At 41.0% G+C, this 24,138-nt stretch overlaps 1 protein-coding gene across 3 annotated transcripts in view; it reads left to right on the top strand.

Moving 5' to 3' along the window:
- The window catches only part of FILIP1 (filamin A interacting protein 1), a 313,619-nt gene that overhangs the window by 15,829 nt on the left and 273,652 nt on the right, over positions 1–24,138 (top strand). For all 3 annotated transcript variants that reach the window (XM_060419371.1, XM_060419370.1, XM_060419369.1), the window contains exon 2: positions 3,203–6,928. The gene's annotated coding sequence lies outside the window, so the exon portion shown is untranslated. The remainder of the gene's footprint in view (positions 1–3,202; positions 6,929–24,138) is intronic.

The raw sequence follows: 24,138 nt of genomic DNA, 5'->3' as shown, positions 1-24,138 counted from the left end.
CCTTTGGTATACTTTGTTTTCATATCTGTAGTGCTGTTTAGCCCACAGTGACTGACATTAAATTACCACTGGCCAGGATACGGTCTCTGTTCTTCAGAGTTCTGGAACTTTAATAATCACAGCGTTCAAGTATCTGGTTTACTCTAGTCAAACATATAATAGGTCAGTGTGTTTGTGTGCCCTAGAAGATCACTTTATTAATTTTTTTAAAGATCAATGTTTCCATTGGCTGGATTACTTGTGTCTTATCTGGCATCCATTTGCTGGTACCAAAGTAACCAAGATATCAAAAATGTTTGCTAAGTGTGAAAAGCAGAGTAAGGGGAGTTTAATACTTAGATTCTTCCTTCCAGCTCTGGTCTGGTAGGTCAAGATAAACAAGCCCTTTCCAGCTCTGGTCCTCTTATCTACCATGTGCAAAGTTTCTCGTTTCTTTGTATAAGTTCTATTTGAAAATCCAGTTTTGCTTTTCAATTCTGTTTTCTATTTTCTTTATGCATACTTAAAAAAAATCACTGACACGCTTTTACTAATTCAGAGTTTAACACAAGGATAATCAAGCAAAAGGAGACTCTCATGGTTCAGCGTGGGAGTGCTTATATTTAACGTGCAGCTCCAAAAGAAATTTCAATCTTGAGTCATCTCTCTCTCAGAAGTTTAAAGGAATCCAATTGCTTAAATCATGGAATCTCTTAATAAAATTCCCTGTCCACTCTTGTCACCAATACTCTGAAATTCCTAGGGATCTCTCACTACCCTAACCTAAAAGAGTGTTCTCAGACTCTAGACTGCCCCTTTACTCCCAGCTTCTGAGCACCAGGCCATATGCTCTGAGATATATGCAGTGCCCTGAGAACAGCAGTTCTTTCTATGCCTTTCTTTCCCACTCCTAAAGCAAGAAGAAGCTTAAGTAGGCAGCCATAGAAAGCTTTGTGGAAGCAATTGGAGGGAAAGTAGCTGTGCATCCCTTATGTTGATAACTTTTATCTTGTCACATATACAAGACAATAAGAGAATCCCATTATTTGTGGGATTATGGAAACCACATTGGTTTTAGAAAATGTAATTTTTTGGGCTCCAAAATCACTGCAGATGGTGACTGCAGCCATGAAATTAAAAGATGCTTACTCCTTGGAAGAAAAGTTATGACCAACCTAGATGGCATATTCAAAAGCAGAGACATTACTTTGCCGACTATGGTCCATCTAGTCAAGGCTATGATTTTTCCAGTAGTCATGTATGGATGTGAGAGTTGGACTGTGAAGAAGGCTGAGCGCCAAAGAATTGATGCTTTGGAACTGTGGTGTTGGAGAAGACTCTTGAGAGTCCCTTGGACTGCAAGGAGATCCAACCAGTCCATTCTGAAGGAGCTCAACCCTGGGATTTCTTTGGAAGGACTGATGCTAAAACTGAAACTCCAGTACTTTGGCCACCTCAGGCGAAGAGTTGACTCATTGGAAAAGATTCTGATTCTGGGAGGGATTGGGGGCAGCAGGAGAAGGGGACGACAGAGGATGAGATGGCTGGATGGCATCACGGACTCGATGGACGCGAGTCTGAGTGAACTCCGGGAGTTGGTGATGAACAGGGAGGCCTGGTGTGCTGCAGTTCATGGGGTCGCAAAGAGTCGGACACGACTGAGCGACTGAACTGAATGAATGATTATTTATATTCAAAGAGGTAGGCCTGCCTGACCTAAATAGTCTGTCATTTCCCTCCAATACCGGTTAGGGTTTCTCTTTCTGGCAGTCCTCTGACTGGCAACTTCAGCAACTCTTCATTTTGACTGTTGTACGTGCATACGTGCCCAGCCGTGTCCGACTCTTTTGCGACCCCATGGACTGTAGCCCCCTCAGGCTCCTCTGTCTATGGGATCTTTCAGGCAGGAATACTGGAGTGGGTTGCCATTTCCTCCTCCAGGGGATCTTCCCCACCCAGGGATCAAACTTGCCTCTCTTGTGTCTCCTGCATTGCACGTGGATTCTTTACCACTTGAGCCACTGGGGAAGCCAGTTCCTCCTTTATCTTATTTTAAATCCAATAACAAGATCTATTTCTGTACTCTCCATTTTCTTACATTAATGGTCTTTTATTCCAATGTTACCACTATAATGTTACTACATTTAAGAATATTGTTATTCTGTAATATATTTGAGTTATTGGTAAGGCTATTTTCCCTTGTCATTACTTGCTATTCTCACCTGATATATGATTTCCAACACTGTATTTTTTTTTAAGTTCTGATATAACTACCCCATTAGAATATTGACTGGAATTATTAAATCTATGGGGAATATGCAAAACCTGAGGTTTCAAATTCACAAAAATATGTTTTGAAGAAAGTGGAGCTTTTTTTGAAAATCTAAAGAAATCACTAGGCTTTTAAAATATTTTTTCCTTTTATTCCCCAAGTGACACCAGCTGTGCAGTTTTGCTGCCAGCTAGAATGTTGTTTTCAACTCCCACTGGAAGTTTTTTCTTGCACTCAGTATGAAGACTTTTTGTTCTATTGTATTTGGCAGCATGACATGTATACCAAAGCATATTTTATGACATATTGCGTGTATACAGAAATTGCATATGAATTTCTTATAGTGGTGGTGGTTTAGTCTCTTAAGTCGTGTCCAACTCTTGTCACCCCAAGTACTGTAGCCTCCCAGCCTCCTCTATCCATAGGATTTCCCAGGCAAGAACACTGGAGGGGATTGCCATTTTCTTCTCCCAGGGATCTTCCCGACTCAGGGATCAAACCCTCATCTCCTGCATTGCAGGCAGCTTCTTTACTGCTGAACCACCAGGGAAGTCCTGAATTACATATACACTGAAGTAAATGGTATTTGCATTGACTTTTATATTGGTAAAGAATCTGCCTGCAGTGCAGGAGACCCAGGTTCGATCCCTGGGTTGGGAAGATCCCCTGGAGAAGGAAATGGCAACCCACTGCAGTATCCTTGCCTGGAAAATCTCATGGACAGAGGGGCCTGGTGGACTGCAATCCATGGGGTCGCTAAGAGTCGGGCACGACTGAGCGGCTAACACTAACACTTACATTCTCTGGACAGTTTTACTGTAAATAAATATGATGTTTTATCACTTTGTTTACCTTCGTCCTTTTTAAAATTTTTACTTATGGTATTCTTTTAGTCTGATTTTAGCCAGTGATCTTTAAGTAATTTATATTTTACCCCTTTTCTACTGTAAGATCTCTACAGGCACTGCCATAGCGTGCAGCAGGTCGCTCACTGAGGAAGGAACGGTCTGCACACAGCTCCAGTGAAGAAAACCGAAAAGCGTGCCCTTTTGCTGGTGCTTCCAGTTCAGCACAGCGAGGTTGCTTCTGGTATTCTACCTTTCCCTGTATATAACCACTCTCTCCTACAGTGAGAAGTACAGGTTTCACTATTCAATTCTTTTCAGCATAATTGCTGACTCTTCCAGTTTATTTTCTCATTGTATCACTCGCCAATGTCACCGTCTCCTTCGCCCCCCATGTCCAGGCCCCGCCCCTCCGCTACCACTGAGAGCCTCCTCATGGCATGTAAGCATGGCATCCTTGCTTACACCCCATCTCCTTGGGCGCTGGCAGCTGATGGACCCCTGCACGTCTCCTTCACCTCCTCATCTCACTGTGCAAAGAAGGGAAGGGAGGAAAATGGGAAGAACTGGGAAGAGAATGGAACAGGAAAGGAAGTGAATAGGAAGGGGAAGGAGGGGAAGAGGAAGGAAGGAGTCTAAGGTTTCAATTTGATTTTTAAGAGAATAATAGAGTGAGTTGTTAGATTTGTAAATAAACAGGACTCCTGACGATTCCAAAGGTTCTGGCGATAAGCGCAACTTCAGGACTTTCCTTGCGTAAAGTTTATGCAACTTTATTCTGTTGTTTGAGTGTGGCAAATGGGCAACAGTGTACTTTGGGTTCTTGGCTCTCCTTGAGCTTCTCCTTGAGCTCTCATTCTTGGGTTTCTCCTTGAGCTCTCATTTACCAGGCTTAATTGTTGGGTGGGTCAGGAACAATAGCTGGGCTGCTGTAGCACAGAGACTTTCTTCTCTAATCTGCTTTACAATGACCTGACCTACACTCAAGCATTTGTACTCCCTGAAACATTTTCCCTTCTTCCCTCGCTCCCTTCCTTCTTCTCTCCCATCCTTTTTTCCTTTGTTACTTAACACAAACTGTTTTTTAATACATCAAAGTAAATAAAAGAATTTGTTACATGCAGTAAGGTGAGCAAAATGTGTGATTATTCCTAAATATTAGAATCTATGGTGGGAGGAAGACAGAAATTGGGAGATTGGGGCTGACACTGCACGCTACTATGCGTAAGACAGGTAACTAATAAGGACCTATTGTATAGCACAAGGAACTCTGCTCAACACTCTGTAATGGCCTTATACAGGAGAAGAATCTATTAATAAAACAGTGTGAATATATGTATAACTGATTCACTTTGCTGTACAGCAGAAATTAACACAACATTGTAAATCAACTATATCCAATAACAATTTTTTGAAAACTAAATCTCAAAACTCTGTAACTTGATGTATTATTAAAGATGCAATTAATATTTGTGTGTACGTGTTTCTTTTAGTGAATTATCATTTAAGAAGGAGCTTTTTTCCTTTTTTTTTTTCCTTTTATTTTGCATTTATTTTTTTGCGGCATTTATTCCCAGGCTGTAAGTTTTTGTTTCTTCAGTTTCTTCTGGGGTATCTTTTTCTTCTGTGCAACCTCCTCTTCTGGTTTAGGAACAATCTGTTCTTTTTCAGTAAGGATCATCTCACTGTGGCAGGGAGAGCTCTTATACGGGTTGGTGCAACCATGAGCTCTGTAAGTCCTGCGCCACATCTTGGGGGCTTTGTTCACCTGGATGTGCTCAATGACCAGAGAATCTACATCTAAGCGCTACAGTTCAGTTCAGTTCAGTCGCTCAGTCGTGTCCGACTCTTTGCCACCCCATGGACTGCTGCATGCCAGGCCTCCCAGTCCATCACCAACTTCCGGAGTTTACTCAAACTCATGTCCATCAAGTCGGTGATGCCATCTAACTATCTCATCCTCTGTTGTCCCCTTCTCCTCCTGTCCTGGTCTTTTCAAATGAGTCAGCTTTTTGCATCAGGTGGCCAAAGATTCTAAGCCCTTAAGTTCAGCACTACTCTCTGCATTTTTGAGTATGTGCAGAAAAAATTCAGCACTCTTTTTGGGCCACTGACCCTTCGTCTAGCCCTGCTGTTTGGTCTGTGCACACCTACCAACTCCACTGTTGTAACAACGGAACGGCACACATTGCTTCTTTACAATGACCTCCTTCAGGTCCTTGGTGGCTTTTCAGATATGCATACCTTTTATGGCCTGGGCACTTTCACAAGTGCTCTTACAGAGAACATGAAGATTTCAACCTCTTGATTTGCATGATTTTGTGGCGTTTTCTGGGTCAAGTGAATAGTGTACCAGTTTTAGAGGTCACCTCAGGCTGCTTACAGGAAAAGCAAGAAGTTTTTTTTAAAAAAAAACTCTGAAGTGTACTTTAATAATACAGTGAACTCTTTGGGGTCAACTCAATTCATATTTCCTAAATATCTATATGAAAAACTAGGATAACACCCATTTTTGCTTGTTTTGTAATAGCATTTTCAGAAATTATCCATTATAAAAACAGTGGCTTGGTGGTAAAGAATCTGCCTACAATACAGGAGACCCGAGTTGATCCCTGGGTTGGAAAGATGCCTTGGAGCAGGAAATGGCAACCCACTCCAGTATTCTTGCCGGGAGAATTCCACGGATAGAAGAGCCTGGCAGGCTACAGTCCATGGGGTTACAAAGATACGACTGAGTGACTAAAGGAAAAACAACATCTGCTATATAGTAAAATTACACTTCAGACATTGCTATAAACAATATAGTTCAGTTTCTAAAGATAAAATTTCCCATTTGTTACTGTATTTTATAAGGTGCAAACTTTTATTTTCAGAATATCTATGTATAAATTCTAATAAATTTGTTTTACTGTAGGTGAACAGAAAAAAAAAAGGTGTCTAACTTAGTGCTGAATTTAAAGTTAAATTGAGCTTAGAATTGTGTTCAGTAAATAAATAAAAATAACCTTATTAAAAGAAAACTAAGTTATAGATAGATGTACATGGTAGTTTTAAAGTATCAAATAGTTCTATAAGGCGAAAGAAAAGTAGTTATCCACTATTCCACTGGTTCCATTCAGAATTTCCCTCCCCAGAGGCAAATACTTGCAAATCTTCTAGCTCTTTTTTCTGATATTTGCCTCCATTTATCTAAGAAACTCACATAAGCCTTTTACTAATATTTGAGTTGATATTTTCTAATGACTTGCAGCTAGGTAAGGTGACAATCAGCACCTTTATCCAGATGCACCGCCACACAGACATTTTCTCTCTTTTTATCCTCCTGCTATTTTTTTAATAATAATATTTTAGTAATTTAATATTTGTTAGGTGAGTTTCTAGTGTTAAATTTTATTTATGTGTGATACTAGGATTATACTTCTTTTCTTTTATAATTTATGTATTTAATTTAGTTGCTCAGTCATGTCCAACTCTGTGACCCCATGGACTGTAGCCTTCCACCCAGTGGACTGTATCTCACCGTGCTCCACTGTCCATGGAATTCTTCAGGCAAGAATACTGGAGTAGGTAGACCTTCCCTTCTCCAGGGCATGTTCCTGGCCCAGGGATCAAACCCCAGTCTCCTGCATTGCAGGCAGATTCTGTGCTGTCTAAGCTACCAGGGAAGCCCAAATTTAAAGTTTAAAAGTGGTTTTGGTTGCTTAGGTTTTTTTGGTTTTAGGTAAGCACAGAGTCGGACACGACTGAAGCGACAGCAGCAGCAGCAGCAGCAGCAAGAAGTGGATCTATTTAGAGAGAAACACACTCCACAGAGGGTGGGCTGTCTCAAAAGGTAAGAGCAGCATTGACAGAAACGCACTACACAGACAAGACAGCGGGCTGACTTAGAGGGCAAATACCACCTAGAAATGTCGTGTGGGTAGCTTTTATGGGCTGGATAATTTCACAGGCTAATGAGTGGGAAGAGTATTCCAACTATTTTGGAGAGGGGTGGATACTTCCAGGAATTGGGCCATCACCCACTTTGTGATCTTTGATGGTCAGCCTTGGAACTGTCATGGTTTCTGTGGGTGTGTCACTTAGCTTCCTGATGTGTTACAATGAGCATATACTGAGGTGAGAAGGCTGGGGGACTATAGCCCCTGGGGTCGCAAAGAATCGAACACAACTTACTAACTAAAACAGCAACACAACAGCATACTGAGTCTCAGAGTTGTTTGGTTTTTAATATATTTTTCGCAGTGTTACTCCCAAATGTTGCTAGAAATAGAATTCTCGGCACCATATGTTCCAATTCCACTTCCACTGCCTCGATTAATTAACTCTTGTTTTTCTTAGTGACAGCCTTCCTGAACCTGGATCTTCCTGTTCTGATCTCCACTGGTGGTTTCTGATCTTGGACTCAACTTTAATCTGGGTTTTTGCTTTTGGTTTTTTGGTTGAGCCTTATGGCATGCAGGATCTTAGTTCTCCTGACCAGGGATCGAACCTGTGTCCCCTGCATGGAAGTAAGAATTCTTAACCACTGGACCAGGGAAATCCCTCAAACTGGGCTTTTTCATTTTTTCATTGCTTTCTTAGGGGTCCATTTTGTCTTTCTCTTTTTTTCTAAATCCCACACTTTCACATTCTTAATTTACTTCCTTGTTTGCTGAAATACACCCCTCAGTAACTTCTAGGAAAGGGTGTAGTAAACAGCCTCCAAAGTAACCATGATCCCCATTTCCTAATATTCACATCCTTTTATGGTCCTCTCTCAACAGTATATGAGAAAAGTGATGTTATCTCACTTCTGAGATTAGGTTATAAACGATTATAGCTTCTGTTTTGGGAAACTGGCCTCTTTGTCTCAAATTCATGCTTGGTGGGAGGTAAGTTGCCTTGTTTTGAGCAGTGTTATATAATGGCCCATGTGCTGAGGAACTGAGATCTCCTACTGATGTAGAAATTGATAGGAAGTCAGTGTAGGACTCTGAGACCTTAGTCATGTTTTCAACAAACATCTTGCTCCATTAACCTAAAAAAGTTATACCCTTTATCCTGAATTCTTGGACTGTGTCCTTGGTCTGATAAATTATCAGCACTCAAATCCAGGGAAGGGCAGTAATTAACTTATGTTCTGTATGCCTGAGGGAAAAGCAACTGGTGATCATTAATATGAGCCACCAGGGAAGTTCACCCTGAACTTCCAGATGTTCAAGCTGGTTTTAGAAAAGGCAGAGGAACCAGAGATCAAATTGCCAACATCCGCTGGGACATGGAAAAAGCAAGAGTGTTCCAGAAAAACATCTATTTCTGCTTTCTTGACTATGCCAAAGCCTTTGACTGTGTGGATCACAATAAACTGTGGAAAATTCTGAAAGAGATGGGAATACCAGACGACCTGACCTGCCTCTTGAGAAACCTATATGCAGGTCAGGAAGCAACAGTTAGAACTGGACATGGAACAACAGACTGGTTCCAAAGAGGAAAAGGAGTACATCAAGGCTGTATATTGTCACCCTGCTTATTTTACTTATATGCAGAGTACATCATGAGAAACGCTGGACTGGAAGAAGCACAAGCTGGAATCAAGATTGCTGGGAGAAATATCAATAACCTCAGATATGCAGATGACACCACCTTTATGGCAGAAAGTGAAGAGGAACTAAAAAGTCTCTTGATGAAAGTGAAAGAGGAGAGTGAGAAAGTTGGCCTAAAGCTCAACATTCAGAAAACGAAGATCATGGCATCTGGTCCCATCACTTCATGGGAAATAGATGGGGAAACAGTGGAAACAGTGGCAGACTTTATTTTTGGGGTCTCCAAAATCACTGCAGATGGTGACTGCAGCCATGAAATTAAAAGACACTTCCTCCTTGGAAGGAAAGTTATGACCAACCTAGATAGCATATTAAAAAGCAGACATTACTTTGCCAACAAAGGTCTGTCTAGTCAAGGCTATGGTTTTTCCAGTGGTCACATATGGATGTGAGAGCTGGACCGTGAAGAAAGCTGAGTGCCGAAGAATTGATGCTTTTGAACTGTGGTGTTGGAGAAGACTCTTGAGAGTCCCTTGAACTGCAAGGAGATCCAACCAGTCCATCCTAAAGGTGATCAGTGCTGGGTGTTCATTGGAAGGACTGATGCTAAAGCTGAAACTCCAGTATTTTGGCCACCTGATGCAAAGAGTTGACTCATTGGAAAAGACTCTGATGCTAGGAGGGATTGGGGGCAGGAGGAAAAGGGGACGACAGAGGATGAGATGGCTGGATGGCATCACCGACTGGATGGACATGAGTTTGAGTTGACTCCGGGAGTTGGTGATGGACAGGGAGGCCTGGCGTGCTGAGATTCATGGGGTTGCAGAGTCGGACAGGACTAAGCAACTGAACTGAACTGAACTGAACTGATCATTAATCTTAAGCAGCATATATCTGATCCATTGTAAAATGACCAGGGGGCATGAAAAAGGGTGGCAACTTAATCTAATGATCAAGAAAAGCCATAGAATTGTTAAGCATCTTGACCTTTAAATTGATTGGTTAGAAATAGTGTCTTTTAAGGACAGGAGCCAACCAAAAAATGTACAGATTAAGGATAAAAAAACTGCAGTAAGTCCTGACTTTAGGGGACTCTTTACCTCCTCTCAATGTCTATGCAGAGAACTTCGTACTTTCCTTCTCTTTAATAAATCCTATTTGCTTGCTACCATGAGTGTTTGTGTGTTCATGAAGTTCATTCCTCAGCTCTGCGAACAAGAACTCAGATTCCTGTTTCACTACTAGCAGCCAGTGAGCAACTGAAACCAGCCAACAGGCACATGAATGACCTTGGATGCACCTTCTTCAGCCCAAGTGCAGCCATTACTTGACTGCATCCCTGGATGATGGCTTGACTTGCAATCACATGAGGGCCTCTCAGGTATAGCCCCCAGCTCACCCACCCTGGAATTACTGACTCAAAGAAATTGGGAGAAAGTAAATGTTTGTTTTCTTAAGCTGTACAAATTTAGGGGAATTTATTGTGTTGCAATAGATAACTAATACAGGGTGAAAAGGAGATAGATCTTTGAAATATTTAAAGTCTAAAAATGTATTTGTTCTATCCTTGCACTTCTTTGGAAGTTTGGCTGATTATGTAATTCTGGGGAAGAAATGAATTTTCCTTAGAATTTTGAAGGCTTTGCAGTTGCAGTTGAACAGTTATCAGACATCTTGATTCCTGATTCTTTTCAAATGTCCTTCTCTCCCACTCCAGAATCTCTATTCTGAAATTTTACAATGACATTTCGTGGAATGGATCTCTTTTTATTTATTATATTGGGGGATATATTAATCTTTTTAATTTAGAATTTGTGAGAAGTAGTTTTATTCACTTATTTCTCTGAAGATTTTCTTTTCTCTTTTTCTCTGTTCTTTCTTTCTGAAGCTCTTATATTCTTATTCAACTCAAGGCTGTTGAATCTTCTACACTGATCCTCTAATTTTCTTAATCTTTTCTCTTCTACCTTTCATCTTTTTTTTTTTTTTTCCTCCTATGATCTGGGTGATTTTCCTCAAGTTTCTATTCCAACTCTTCTACTGAACTTTAAAATTCTGCTATCTTTTCCCTCCTCCCGATCTTTCAAACAATGAGAACTTTATTAGGTAAATCAGAACAGGATAAACTTCCAGGAGGAATAATATATGTTGGTTACAGGCAAGATGTTGCAGTGATTCAGTTCATCTCTTTTATGAACATGTCTCAGATTTGGAAATGCCCATCCCCTGGGGTAACACCAAAGATCAAACATCTGCTATTGAAGGATGTATATAAATTCTAATTAGAAATTTTACCCAGTCTCCTGAACTGTAGGCAGATTCTTTACCAGCTAAGCCAACAGGAAAGCCCTGTCCCAGGCGGCTCAGTGGTAAAGAATCCACCTACCAGTCTCTTGAAGATGCAAGAGATGGGGGTTCGATCCCTGGGTTGGAAAGGTCCCCTGGAGTAGGAATGGCGACCCACTCAAGTGTTCTTGCCTGAAAAATTCCACCAGAGGGTCTGGTGGGCCACAGTCCGCAGGGTTACAAAGAGTTGGACACGACTGAGCAGCTGAGCATGCACACACGCATGCATATTATACAAGTTACAGGTGTGCAGTATAGTGATTCTCATTTTAAAGTTCATACTCCATTCACAGTTATTATGAAACATTGGCTATATACAAGAGTATATCCTTGTAGCCTTATTTTATACTTGATTGTTTGTATCTTTTACTCCCCTGCCCTTATCTTGCTCCTTGTCCCTTCCCTCTTTTTACTGGTATAACTGCTAGTTTGTTTTCTATAGCTGTGTTCAGTTCAGTTCAGTTACTCGGTCATGTCCAACTCTTTGTGACCCCATGGACTGCAGCACACCAGGCTTCCCTGTGCATCAACTCCTGGAGCTTGCTCAAACTCATGTCCATCGAGTCAGTGATGCCATCCAACCATCTCATCCTCTGTCGTCCCCTTCTCCTCCCACCTTTAATCTTTCCCAGCATCAGGGTCTTTTCTAATGAGTCAGCTCTTCGTATCAGGTGGCCAAAGTATTGGAGTTGCAGCTTCAGCATCAGTCCTTCCGATGAATGTTCAGGATTGATTTCCTTTAGAATTGATTGGTTTGATCTTGCAGTTCAAGGGACTCTCAAGAGTCTTCTCCAACACCACAGTTCAAAAACATCAGTGCTTCAGCACTCAGCTTTCTTTACGGTCCTACTCTAATATCCATATATGACTACTGGAAAAACCATAGCTTTGACTACATGGGCCTGTGTTAGCAAAGTAATGTCTCTGCTTTTTAATATGCTGTCTAAGTTGGTCATAGTTTTTCTTCCAAGGAGCAAGCATCTTTTAATTTCATGGCTGCAGTCACCATCTGTGATAATTTTGGAGCCCACGAAGATCAAGTCTCTCACTGTTTCCATTGTTTCCCCATATTTTTACTGGTAACTGCTTGTTTGTTTTATATAGCTGTGAGTCTCCTTCTTTTTTGTTACATTCACTCTTCTATAGTATTTTTTACATTCCAAGTATAGGGATATCAGGCCTCCCTGGTGGTTCAATGGCACAGAATCTGCCTGCAATTCAGGAGAAGTGGGTTCTATCCATGGGTTGGGAAAATCTGTTGGAGGAGGACATGGCAACCTGCTCCAGTATTCTTTCCTGGAAAATCCCATCAACAGAGATGCCTGGCAGGATACAGTCCATAGGTCACAAAAAGTTGAATATGACTGAAGCAACTGAGCACACTTGCATAGATGATATCATACAGTATTTCTCTTTCTCTGTTTGACTCATTTCACTTAGCATAATGACCCTCCAAGTTCCACGTTTTCAGATTGCACATGTAAGTGAGATTGTACAGTATCTGTCTTTCTCTGTCTGACTCATCTCACTTAGAATAATGCCCTCTAGGCCTGTCCATACTGTTGCAAATGGCAAGATTAGCTTCTCTTTAATGGTGAAATAATATATATATAAATATTATTGAATATGAATATATGAAAAGATATATATCTCACATTTTCTTTATTCGCGTGTCAATAGGCACTTAGGTGCTTTACCTATCTAGGCTATTCTGAATAATGCTACTGTGAACACGACAGGCACAGATCTTTGAGGTAGTGATTTCAAAGAGCTCTCATGGTCTTTTATGTTTCTACTGCTCAGAGTGTAATGAGCTTCTTGATTTATGAGTTGATAGTTTTCATTAAATTTGGAAAAAAATTTGACTGTTATTTCTTCAAATATTTTTGTCCTGCTTCAATCTCTTTTCTTCCTCTTCTGGGATTTCAACTATATTTCAGACCATTTGATTTTGTCCTACAAGTCACAGAGAAACTCATCATGGTATTCAACTTTTCTCTTTCTGTGCTTCAATTTGCATATTACTACTGCACCCTGCCCTGTTTTGTTTGTTCGTTTGTTTTAAACATTTATTTATTTGGCAGAGTCAGGTCTTAGTTGTGGCCATGCAGGCTCCAGAGCAAAGACTCGGTAGTTGCAACGTGCAGACTTAGTTGCCCTGCAGCATGTGGGATCTTAGTTCACTGCTGCTGCTGCTGCTGCTGCTAAGTCGCTTCAATTGTGTCTGACTCTGTGCGACCCCATAGACGGCAGCCCACCAGGCTCCCCCGTCCCTGGGATTCTCCAGGCAAGAACACTGGAGTGGGTTGCCATTTCCTTCTCCAATGCATGAAAGTGAAAAGTGAAAGTGAACTCGCTCAGTCGGGTCCGACTCTTAGCGACCCCATGGACTGCAGCCCACCAGGCTCCTCCATCCTTGGCAAGATGTGCTGGAGTGGGGTGCCATCGCCTCCTCCCTTAGTTCCCTGACCAGAGATCAAACCCCAGGCCCTTGCACTGGAAGGCAGATTCTTAACCACTGGCCCACCAGGGAAGTCCCCAGCCCCATTTTTAAGATCACTGATTTTTTTTCCTCTGCAATGTCTAATCTGCTGTGTGATAAAATTTTCTTTTCAGTTATTGTATTTTTCATTTCTAGAATTGTTTCTATTGTAAAGTTTTCAAATTTCTCGACTGAGATTTCCCCCATCTTTATACTCTTAGGTTATTTTTTTCTTTACATCTATTAATATATTTATGAAATCTTCTTTAAAATCCTTGTCTACTAATTACCTGATTTTTGCCATTTGTGAGTCTACTTTAAGTTTTCTTCCTATTTAGGATAATATTTTCATGCTTCTTTGTATGCCTAGGAATTTTTAATTTAATACTGGGCACTGTGGTTCATATATCATTGTGAATCCAGATTTTATTTTCTTACTTTTAAGAGGATTGTATTTTTTAAACTCAATTTACTTGCAAAATGAGCTTGATATTTTTGAGGCTTTTTAAAAATGCAGTTAGGACAGGTACAGGCTGGCCCTTCCTTTACAGCTTAAGCAACCCTACCTCCAAGGCGTGGGATTTCTGTGATCTCAGTCCAATGCCTAGGCTGTTGAGTGACGTTTCTCCAGTCTGGCAGTTGGGATCCTGTCCTCTTTTGGACTGTGCAACCTCCGTGGAGCTCACAGGTCTCCAGTAGCTGATCTCTACCAGGTCTTGTATTGTCTCATCTTTAGCGTTTACCCCTAGTTTTAAGGAGTCTTTCATATAGACTTGTGGTGCTCATTCTCTACTTGAATCCTTTTACTTCAGCACCGTACCCCACAAACTCTGGCCTCCGCAGACCTGAGCTCTGACCTCTGCTTCCTCACAGGCAGTGAGACCTCTGTTTTCTGCTTGGCTCCCACCTCTCCGTGCTGCATACTAGAATGTGCTCCCAGGGGAAAGTTCGGTTAAACATCCGTGGTTCACTCACTTATGTACTTCCCTATACTTAGGGATCTCTGTCCTGTATACTCTAGTTGTCTAATATCTGACAATGAATTCGTATATTTTGTCTGACTGTCGCGTCATTTGTTTGTTTTAAATGTTCTCAGGGCTGGTATGCAGGTCAGGAAGCAACAGTTAGAACTGGGCATGGGACAACGGACTGGTTCCAAATAGGAAAAGGAGTACGGCAAGGCTGTATATTGTCACCCTGCTTATTTAACTTCTATGCAGAGTACATCATGAGAAACGCTGGGATGGAAGACACACAAGCTGGAATCAAGATTGACGGGAGAAATATCAATAACCTCAGGTATGCAGATGATACCACCCTTATGGCAGAAAGTGAAGAACTAAAGAACCTCTTGATGAAAGTGAAAGAGGAGAGTGAAAAAGTTGGCTTAAAGCTCAACATTCAGAAAACGAAGATCATAGCATCTGGACCCATCACTTCATGGGAAATAGATGGGGAAACAGTAGAAACAGTCAGACTTTATTTTTGGGGGCTCCAAAATCACTGCAGATGGTGATTGCAGCCATGAAATTAAAAGACGCTTACTCCAACCTAGATAGCATATTAAAAAGCAGAGACATTACTTTGCTGACTAAGGTCCGTCTAGTCAAGGCTATGGTTTTTCCTGTGGTCATGTATGGATGTGAGAGTTGGACTGTGAAGAAGGCTGAGCTCCAGAGAGCTGATGCTTTTGAACTGTGGTGTTGGACAAGGCTCTTGAGAGTCCCTTGGACTGCAAGGAGATCCAACCAGTCCATTCTGAAGGAGATCAACCCTGGGATTTCTTTGGAAGGAATGATGCTAAAGCTGAAGCTCCAGTACTTTGGCCACCTCATGAGAAGAGTTGACTCATTGGAAAAGACTCTGATGCTGGGAAGGATTGAGGGCAGGAGGAGAAGGGGACGACCAAGGATGAGATGGCTGGACGGCATCACGGACTCGATGGATGTGAGTCTGAGTGAACTCCGGGAGATGGTGATGGACAGGGAGGCCTGGCGTGCTGCGATTCATGGGGTCCCAAAGAGCTGGACACGACTGAGCGACTGAACGGAACTGAACTGAAGGGCTGGTCTGGAACCAGTTACATGGTTGTGAACAGAAGAAGATGTTGATTTTATGTTTTTAACTTCTAAGGCTAAAGATAATTCCTGACTGTTTTATTCTTCATTCTGCATATGTCTTTATATATATATATATATATATATTTTTTTTTTAGTACTATGGTCATTTTATTTTATTTTTCTTTCTTTCTTTTTTTTTAAGTTTTTTATTTTTTTAAATTTTAAAACCTTTAATTCTTACATGCATTCCCAAACATGAACCCCCCTCCCACCTCCCTCCCCATAACATCTCTCTGGGTCATCCCCATGCACCAGCCCCAAGCATGCTGCATCCTGCGTCAGACATAGACTGGAGATTTAATTCTTACATGATATATACATGTTAGAATGCCATTCTCCCAAATCATCCCACCCTCTCCCTCTCCCTCTGAGTCCAAAAGTCCGTTATACACATCTGTGTCTTTTTTGCTGTCTTGCATACAGGGTCGTCATTGTTTTTAACATGCTGGGTCTTTGTTGCTGTGTGCGGGTTCCCTGTAGTTATGGTGAGTGGGGAGCCTCTCCCCGCTGTGGCCCGTGGGCTTCTCATTGTGGTCGCCTCCCTTGCCCTAGTACTCGGGTCCTACAGCATGTAGCTGTGGCCTGTGCCCTCAGCAGTCGTGGCTCACAGGCTCGAGAGTGGGGCCTCAGCAGTAGGGGCACAGAAGACCAGTTGCTCCATAGCATGTGGGATCCTCCCAGACCAGGGATCAAACCCCTGTCCCTTGCATTGGCAGGCAGACTCTCTACCACTGAACCACCATGGCAGTCACACTGCAGATGTTTTGTTTAAATATCAAGTTCTTCTTATTTCTTTTTTTCATTACCATCTTCACATTAGAGACTTTCCCTCAGATATCTGGTGATCTTGGCAATCTGCTCATATTAAATGGTAAGGCAGTGCAAGGCTGTTTGAAATTGTAGGTGCTTATGGAGAACCTAGCTAACTGTAAATTTTATTGTAAGATGGCTTGGCAGGGCCTGTTACTAGGACCTTTAAGTAATTTGTCTTGGGCTAGGGGAAGTCCTCCATTCTCCTATGAATAAGCGTCAGAGATCTCATTATTTAGCAAGTTAACTTTCACTTGATCATCTGATTTCAGTATTTGTCCCCCACTTCAAAGTCACTATGGTGACTGAATTTCCAGAGAGCAAATCTTTAGTTGTCTTCCAGGGCTGGGGAGGGGAATGTAGTAGCTTTGCTGCTGGGAGAGGTGTCGAGGGGAGGAGGGATAACTACATAGTGTTTCAATCAATTTTTTAAGATTCATCCGTGGGTCTTTAAAAAAAGTCACCAACTTTGACTTTCAAATATAGCTGGTCCCTCAACTCAGAGGGCAAAGCGTCTGCCTGCAATGCAGGAGACCTGGGTTCGATCCCTGGGTCAGGAAGATCCCCTGGAGAAGGAAATGGCAACCCACTCCAGTACTCTTGCCTGAAAAACCCCATGGACGGAGGAGCCTGGTAGACTCCAGCCCACGGGGTCACAAAGAGTGGGACGCGGCTGAGAGGCTTCACCTCAGCTTCCCCAGCATTGCTAGCGTCCTGCAGTCTGTCTCTGTATCTTTCTCATGCTGGCTTAGGCTGCGCTATTCTCTTGTTTGTTAGAGCAGTTGCCACTCATCTATCTGCTTTCCAGCCTCTTAAACGATGTTGCTGTGATCTATTTATCCTCCTTCTCTTTGCGGTTTTAAAAAATCTGCCTACTGTCATTTTAACGGGGTTTGTGGGGGAGAGGAAGTAAATTCTTATTTTCAATCTGTTGTGTTTAACTGTATGCCTGTGTTCAAGATTTTAAGTCTACAAACGTCACACTATTATGACTAAATATTTCTGCGGCAGCCACAACTCAATCCTTAATTTATCTGCATTATGGCAGGGTCTGTTTATTTTTTTAACCTTAACTACAGCAATAATTTTGTGAGTTTTCATCAAATATGATATCTAGGTTTTAAGCCTGAGCTGATATTTTAAAAATAAGGAAAATATTCTTGGTACTAAAAAAGGCAAAGAGGGCTTATGAATCCCCTTGAAGTCTATCCAGAGAATCCCACGTGCTAAGCATCAAGTATATACACATATACACTCTTTGGTGTCACAAAGCAGTCACTTCCAGATATGAAATTTTAATAGAGGAAATATGCATTTCTGAATTCTTTGCTTTATCTGATGTTAAATTTAAGACTTCTTTTACACAGAATATGTCACAAGAAGGTCAGTTTTGATAATGATAAATAATAATTATGATAGAAATAATACCTTACATATGTTTCTTTTGACAATTCAAAAAACTTTGGTGCAAATAATTTCATTGGTATGTAAACATATAGACTTATGCTCTGTGTCTTTAAAATGTTGCTAATCTCTATTTATTTAAAGTTTAAATTACCTTTGGAGATATGAAAATTAGATAAACAAGAAAGCACAAAATAGAATTAACAAATTAAAACAAAATGTTAAGATCACATTCATTTTTCAAGTTAGTAAAATTCTCATTCCTTCCTTCCCCGCTCACCTTGTTTCCTCCCACAGTGGTTTACTAGTAAGTCTTTTCTTTAGACTGGATTAGGCATGATAGGAGATTAAAAGCAAGAAGTTAAAAATATAGTCCAGGGCTGATGCAAGACTGAGAAAGTATATTTAATGGGTATAGTAGTTGTGTTTATGGTTTGTCTCTATTTAATTTATGTTGATGTTTCAAATTAGATAAATTCTTTTAAAAGGATAGGTTGCTTTGCCATAAGGGGTTATTAATACAGAGATAACCTGGGAAATTGTATCAGAAACACTAGGTTTGAAAATGAATACAGGGGTCAATATGATCAACATTTGGCTTAGAGTTTGTGATTTTAACTCGGCGTAACCCTGAATTGGGCTTCCCTGGTGGCTCAGACAGTAAAGAATCCTCCTGCAATGCAGGAGACCTGCGTTCAATCCCTGGGTTGGGAAGATCCCCTGGAGGAGGGCGGCACCCACTCCAGTATTCTTGCCTGGGGAATCCCTACGGACAGAGAGGCCTGGTGGGCTACAGTCCATGGGTCACAAAGAGTCGGACACGATTGAGTGACTAAGCATAGCACACACAACCCTTAACTACTCACTAGCCAGGAATCCTAGGAAAATGTACCTAATTTTAACATCTGCTGGTTGTTGTTGTTGTTCAGTCACCCAGTCTTGTCTGATTGTGACCCCATGGAGTACAGCCAGGCTTCCTCATCCTTCACCATCTCCTGGAGCTTGCTCAACCACATATCCATTGAGTCGGTGATGCCACCCAGCTATCTTGTCCTTTGTCTTCCCCTTCTCCTCCTGCCTTCTGTCTTTCCCAGCATCAGGGTCTTTTCCAATGAGTCGGTTCTTAGCATCATGTGGCCAAAGTATTGGAGCTTTAGCTTCAGCATCAGTCCTTCCATATTCCAATCAATAATCAGGGTTGATTTCCTTTGTGATTGACTGGTTTGATTTCCTTGCAGTCTAAGGGACATACAAGAGTCTTCTCCAACACCACAGTTTAAAAACATCAATTCTTTGGTGCTCAGCCTTCTTTACAGTCCAACTCTCACATTCATAGATGACTACTGAAAAAACCATAACTTTGACTAGATGGGCTTTTGTAGGCAGAGTAAGTCTCTGCTTTTTAGTATGCTGTCTGGGTTTGTCATAGCTTTCCTTGCAGGGAGCAAACATCTTTTAATTTCATGGCTGCGGTCATCGTCTGCAGTGATTTTGGAGCCCAAGAACATAAAGCCCAAGAACATAAAACAGACTTTGTGTTAACGTATAGTTGTTTCCCCATCTATATGCAGTGAGGTCGTGGAACCAGATAGATCCCAAGTCTTTGTTTTTTGAAGGTTGAGTATTAAGCCAGCTTTTTCACTCTCCTCTTTCACTTTCATCAAGAGGCTCTTTAGTTCTTCTTCACTTTCAGCCATAGGGGTGGTGTCATCTGCATATCTGAGGTTACTATATTTTTCCCAGAAATCTCGATTCTGGCTTGTGATTAATCTAGCCCAGCATTTCATATGATGTACTCTGCATGAAAGTTAAATAAAAGGATGACAATTTACAGTCTTGACACTTCCTTTCCCAATTTTGATCCAATCTGTTGTTCCATGTTCAGTTCTAACTGTTGCTTCTTGACCTGCATGCAGGTTTCTCAGGAGGCAGGTAACTGGTCTGGTATTCCCATCTCTTTAAAATTTTCCACAGTTTGTTGTGATATACACAGTCAAAGGTTTTAGTGTAGTCAATGAAGCATAAGTAGATGTTTTTCTGGAATTTTCTTGCTTTTTCTATGATCCAGTGAATGTTGGCAATTTGATCTCTGGTTCCTTGCCTTTTCTAAATCCAGCTTGAACACCTGGAAGTTCTCGGTTCACATTCTGTTGAAGCCTATATTGGAGGATTTTGAGCATGACTTTGTCCACATGTGAAATGAATGTAATTGTGTGGTAGTTTGAACATACTTTGGCATTGCCTTTCTTTGGGATTGGAATGAAAATGGACTTTTTCAGTCCTGTGGCCACTGCTGAGTTTTCCAAATTTGCTGGTATATTGAGTGCAGCACTTCCACGGCATCATCTTTCAGGATTTGAAACAGCTCAACTGGAATTCCATCACCTCCACTTGTTCATAGTGATGCTTCTTAAGGCCCACTTGACTTCACATTCCAGGATGTCTGGCTGTAGGTAAGTGATCACACCATCGTGATTATCTGGGTGTGAGGATCTTTTTTGTACAGTTTTTCTGTGTATTCTTGCCACTTCTTCTTAATATCTTCTGCTTAGGTCCGTTCCATACCATTTCCATCCTTTATTGTGCCCATCTTTGCATGAAACATTTCCTTGCTGTCTCTAATTTTCTTGACGAGATCTCTAGTCTTTCCCAGTCTATTGTTTCCCTCTATTTCTTTGCTTTGTTCACTTAGGAAGAATTTCTTATCTCTTCTTGCTATTCTTTGGAACTCTGTATTCAGATGGGTATATTTTCCCTTTTCTCCATTGCCTGTTGGTTCTCTTCTCAGCTAAAAGACCTCCTCAGACAACCATTTTGCCTTTTTGTGTGTGTGTGTGTGTGGATGGTTTTGATCACTGCCTCCTGTACAATGTTACAAGCCTCCATCCATAGTTCTTCAGTCGCTCTACCAGATCTAATCCTTTGAATCTATTTGTCACTTCCACTTTGTAATTGTAAGGGATTTGATTTAGGTCAGACCTGAATGGCTTGGTGGTTTTTTCTACTTTCTTCAATTTAAGTCTGAATTTTGTAATAAGGAGTTCATAATCTGACCCACAGTCAGTTCCCAGTCTTGTTTTTGCCTACTGTATAGAGATTCCCCATCTTTGGCTGCTAAGAATATAATCAGTTTGACTTTAGTATTGACTATCTGGTGATGTCCACATGTAGAGTCGTCTCTTGTGTCGCTGGATGAAGATATTTCTTTGAATACTGTGTTTTCTTGGCAAAACTATGTTAGCCTTTGCCCTGCTTCATTTTGTACTGCAGGACCAAACTTGCTTATTACTCCAGGTATCTCTTGATGTCCTACTTTTGAATTCCAGTCTCCTATGATGAAAAGGACATCTTCTTGGGGTATTAGTTCTAGAAGATCTTGTAGGTCTTCATATGACCATTCAACTTTAGCTTCTTCAGTATTACTGTTTTGGGGCATATACTTGGATTACTGTGATACATCTGCTGGCAGTTTTGCATTTTCATATTTTATTTATCCTTTGGAAAATAACCAAACTAACTTCTCTGAATCAAAAGACCAGCACTAAAACATAGGATGTGAATGGTATAGAAGTCACAAAGGGTTACCTGAAACAAACTTGCAGAGAACAAGCAGTGTGTGACTCCTGCTCAGTAGCCTAGAGCTCTGGAAATGGATCACTGCTGTACTCACCTAGGTCAGAAGATATAAACGTGGGGTTCTGGGGCTAATAAAATGAAAAACAGCCATCAGTGTACATACTTCTTCATTAATAATAGAAAAGATAGGGGAGGGCATTGATTTTACTTTGCTGAGGTTCTGTCAGAGGGTGATTCAGGAAAAAGCGAGGTTGTACCAGGAAACAAGTATGGAGCAGATTTTTGTAATCCTAAAAATTAACTGACATGCTGTATTTTTGTAATGTCCCCATTGAAAATGTCTGTAATCTTTTAAAGAATTACATATGGCAGAGATCTTATCTTAAGGATTTTTAATGAGTTATCTACTGCTGCTTGATGCATTATTTTAAAAATTCAGCAGCTTGAAATAATACTTATTTATCATCTCACAGCATTTGTGGGCTAGGAGTCCAGGTACTGCTTATCTGGATGCCTCTATCTCAAGATTTCTCACATGCTGCAAATTGTGGGTAGGGCTGAGGTCTCATCTGAAAGCCTGACTGTGGAACAGTCTGCTTCCAAGCTCACTCTCCTTGATGGTGAGCTGCTGGCTGAGGACGTTAGTCCGTCTCCATGTGGGCCTCTCCACAGGGCAGTTTATACCATAGTAGGTGGCTTCTTGAGAGACAGAATGAGAGAAAGAGAGAACCAAGGGGAAACCACAGTCCCTTTGTAACCCAGTCTTGGATGTGATACTTCATTACTATGTCTGTATTCTATTGGTTGGAAGAAAGTCACGAGGTCCAGCCATGCTCAAGGTGAGGGGATTGCACACATATATATGACTTTCAGGCAGTGGGATCTTTGGGGGCCATCTTAAATATTGCTATCATAACTGACTAAACAATTTGGGAGGCTCAATGAAAAATAAAAATACAGAGCTCTTTACTAAAAAGATATTGATATTTTCAAGTTGGTGAGAGCTTTACATTAAACCAAGTGTGAGATTCTTCTAAGCATAGGTTCCTGTCTGATCACACAGGTCACCAGCTTGTGAAGCTGGCCCTGCCTGCTGCCTACCACAGAGATGTTAGTTTCCACCCTGGTCCCTCACTGAGTCAGGCAAAGCCGTAGAAAACCTGGGGCCAGCAACATCTCAAATGACTTATAAAGAAATGAAAAATTCTCTTTTAAGAATGATCCTCCAAATGCAAGATGATTTGAATGTTGAAAAGAAAAAGATGAAGAAAACTAAGAGTATGCACTTATTTTAGTCAATTCTGTGAAATGTGACGAAAGAAGAATTACAGTGTGAAGTTAAGTGAGCCTTGAACTGCATCTCGGGAGAAAGAGAAGAGTTGAGACACAGAAAGAGCAAATATTAGTTGAAGAACTAATGGTAAATGTTGAAATGACTTATCAGTCAGAGTTTGCCATGAAATAACATATTTAATTATATAATTTGAGAACAATTTTTAAAAGGAACTGTTTACAAAGATGTGGTTAGGGAAGAAGGAAGATAAAAAAAAATAGAGCAGTAATCTTGTGCTGAGTGTGATGGGACTGCTACCATCCCCATGACTGAGGGTGTGGTGGGGATAGTGAGAGAATGAAGCGGCTGGTAGTGGTATGTGGACACAGCAGGCTGTTTGCGAAGGACTTTTAACAGGAGCTGTGACCTGTGGTAGACAAAGGCAGCCCTTCTTGGGGTGGACTCTAGGAGGCAAAGGCTGGAAAAGAAATAAGCAAAGGTTACCATCCTTTTTTCCCTCAACTCTCCTGTTGAACCCAAGGGAAGGTGGAGAATGGATCAGAAAAGACAGCCAAAGCACAGATAGATTCCAAGACATGGCTGTAGTGGCAAAACTTAGCAGAGAACAGAAATATCTCATTTGCTTATTTCCTTTTGTATGGGTTTATTATAGATTATGATTTGGGTGGAGAGGAGCTTCCTAGTAGTCTCTTTTGCAGGTAATATGTCTTTATAACTCAAACTACCTTTTAATGAATATAGATTCTATTTTTTAATTTTAAAAGTATAAAAATCTTTATTACACTTTTTGGGTAGTATATTCTACCACTCTGTGGTTATAAATTCAAAATTAGAGCAATATGTCTTCTACTTTAATGTCCCAATTTCTGAGTTCCCTCCTCAGAGGCAATCATTGATATCACTTTCTTGGGTATCCTTCCAGAGACATATACCTAATAAAGTTAATATGTTGACAAGTCATTTTTCACTTCTCAGCATGCTATATGTCCTTTTGTGTACCTTAGTTTTTTCATTTAATATGTCTTGGAAATTACTTTATGTCAGTACATATATAAAGTACTGATGTATCAGTACAAACAAGGAGCTCTCTTCCTTGTTTCCTGTCTTAGTTCCTCCTTTCCTTGCTTCCTTTCTCCCTTTCTTCCTTTCATTCATGCATTAATCCATTCATTTAGCTGCATGGTATTCTCTGGGAATTATGGTAAATCCACATTTTCCCAGGTGCCTGGTCTTCCACTATATCATGCACTATCATCTATTAACTAGACCCTATTGGTGAGCATTTATTTTTAAACGGTTACTAGTGTTGACAATAACTGGTGTGATTAATCTTGGACAGCCATCATTTTGCAAGTCAGTGAGTATAATTGGAGGATATGTTCCAGTAGCGCGACAGCTCGTACAGGGTGTGGCAACCTGCTGTCTGGCAGTGGTGCGTCATGCTTGATAAATGAAGTGTATCAATAATTTTACTTTTGCCCTTTTGAT

Source organism: Ovis aries, chromosome 8 (genome assembly GCF_016772045.2).
Source record: "Ovis aries strain OAR_USU_Benz2616 breed Rambouillet chromosome 8, ARS-UI_Ramb_v3.0, whole genome shotgun sequence".
Lineage (NCBI taxonomy): Eukaryota > Metazoa > Chordata > Mammalia > Artiodactyla > Bovidae > Ovis > Ovis aries.
This window is presented reverse-complemented; position numbering and strand designations above follow the sequence as displayed.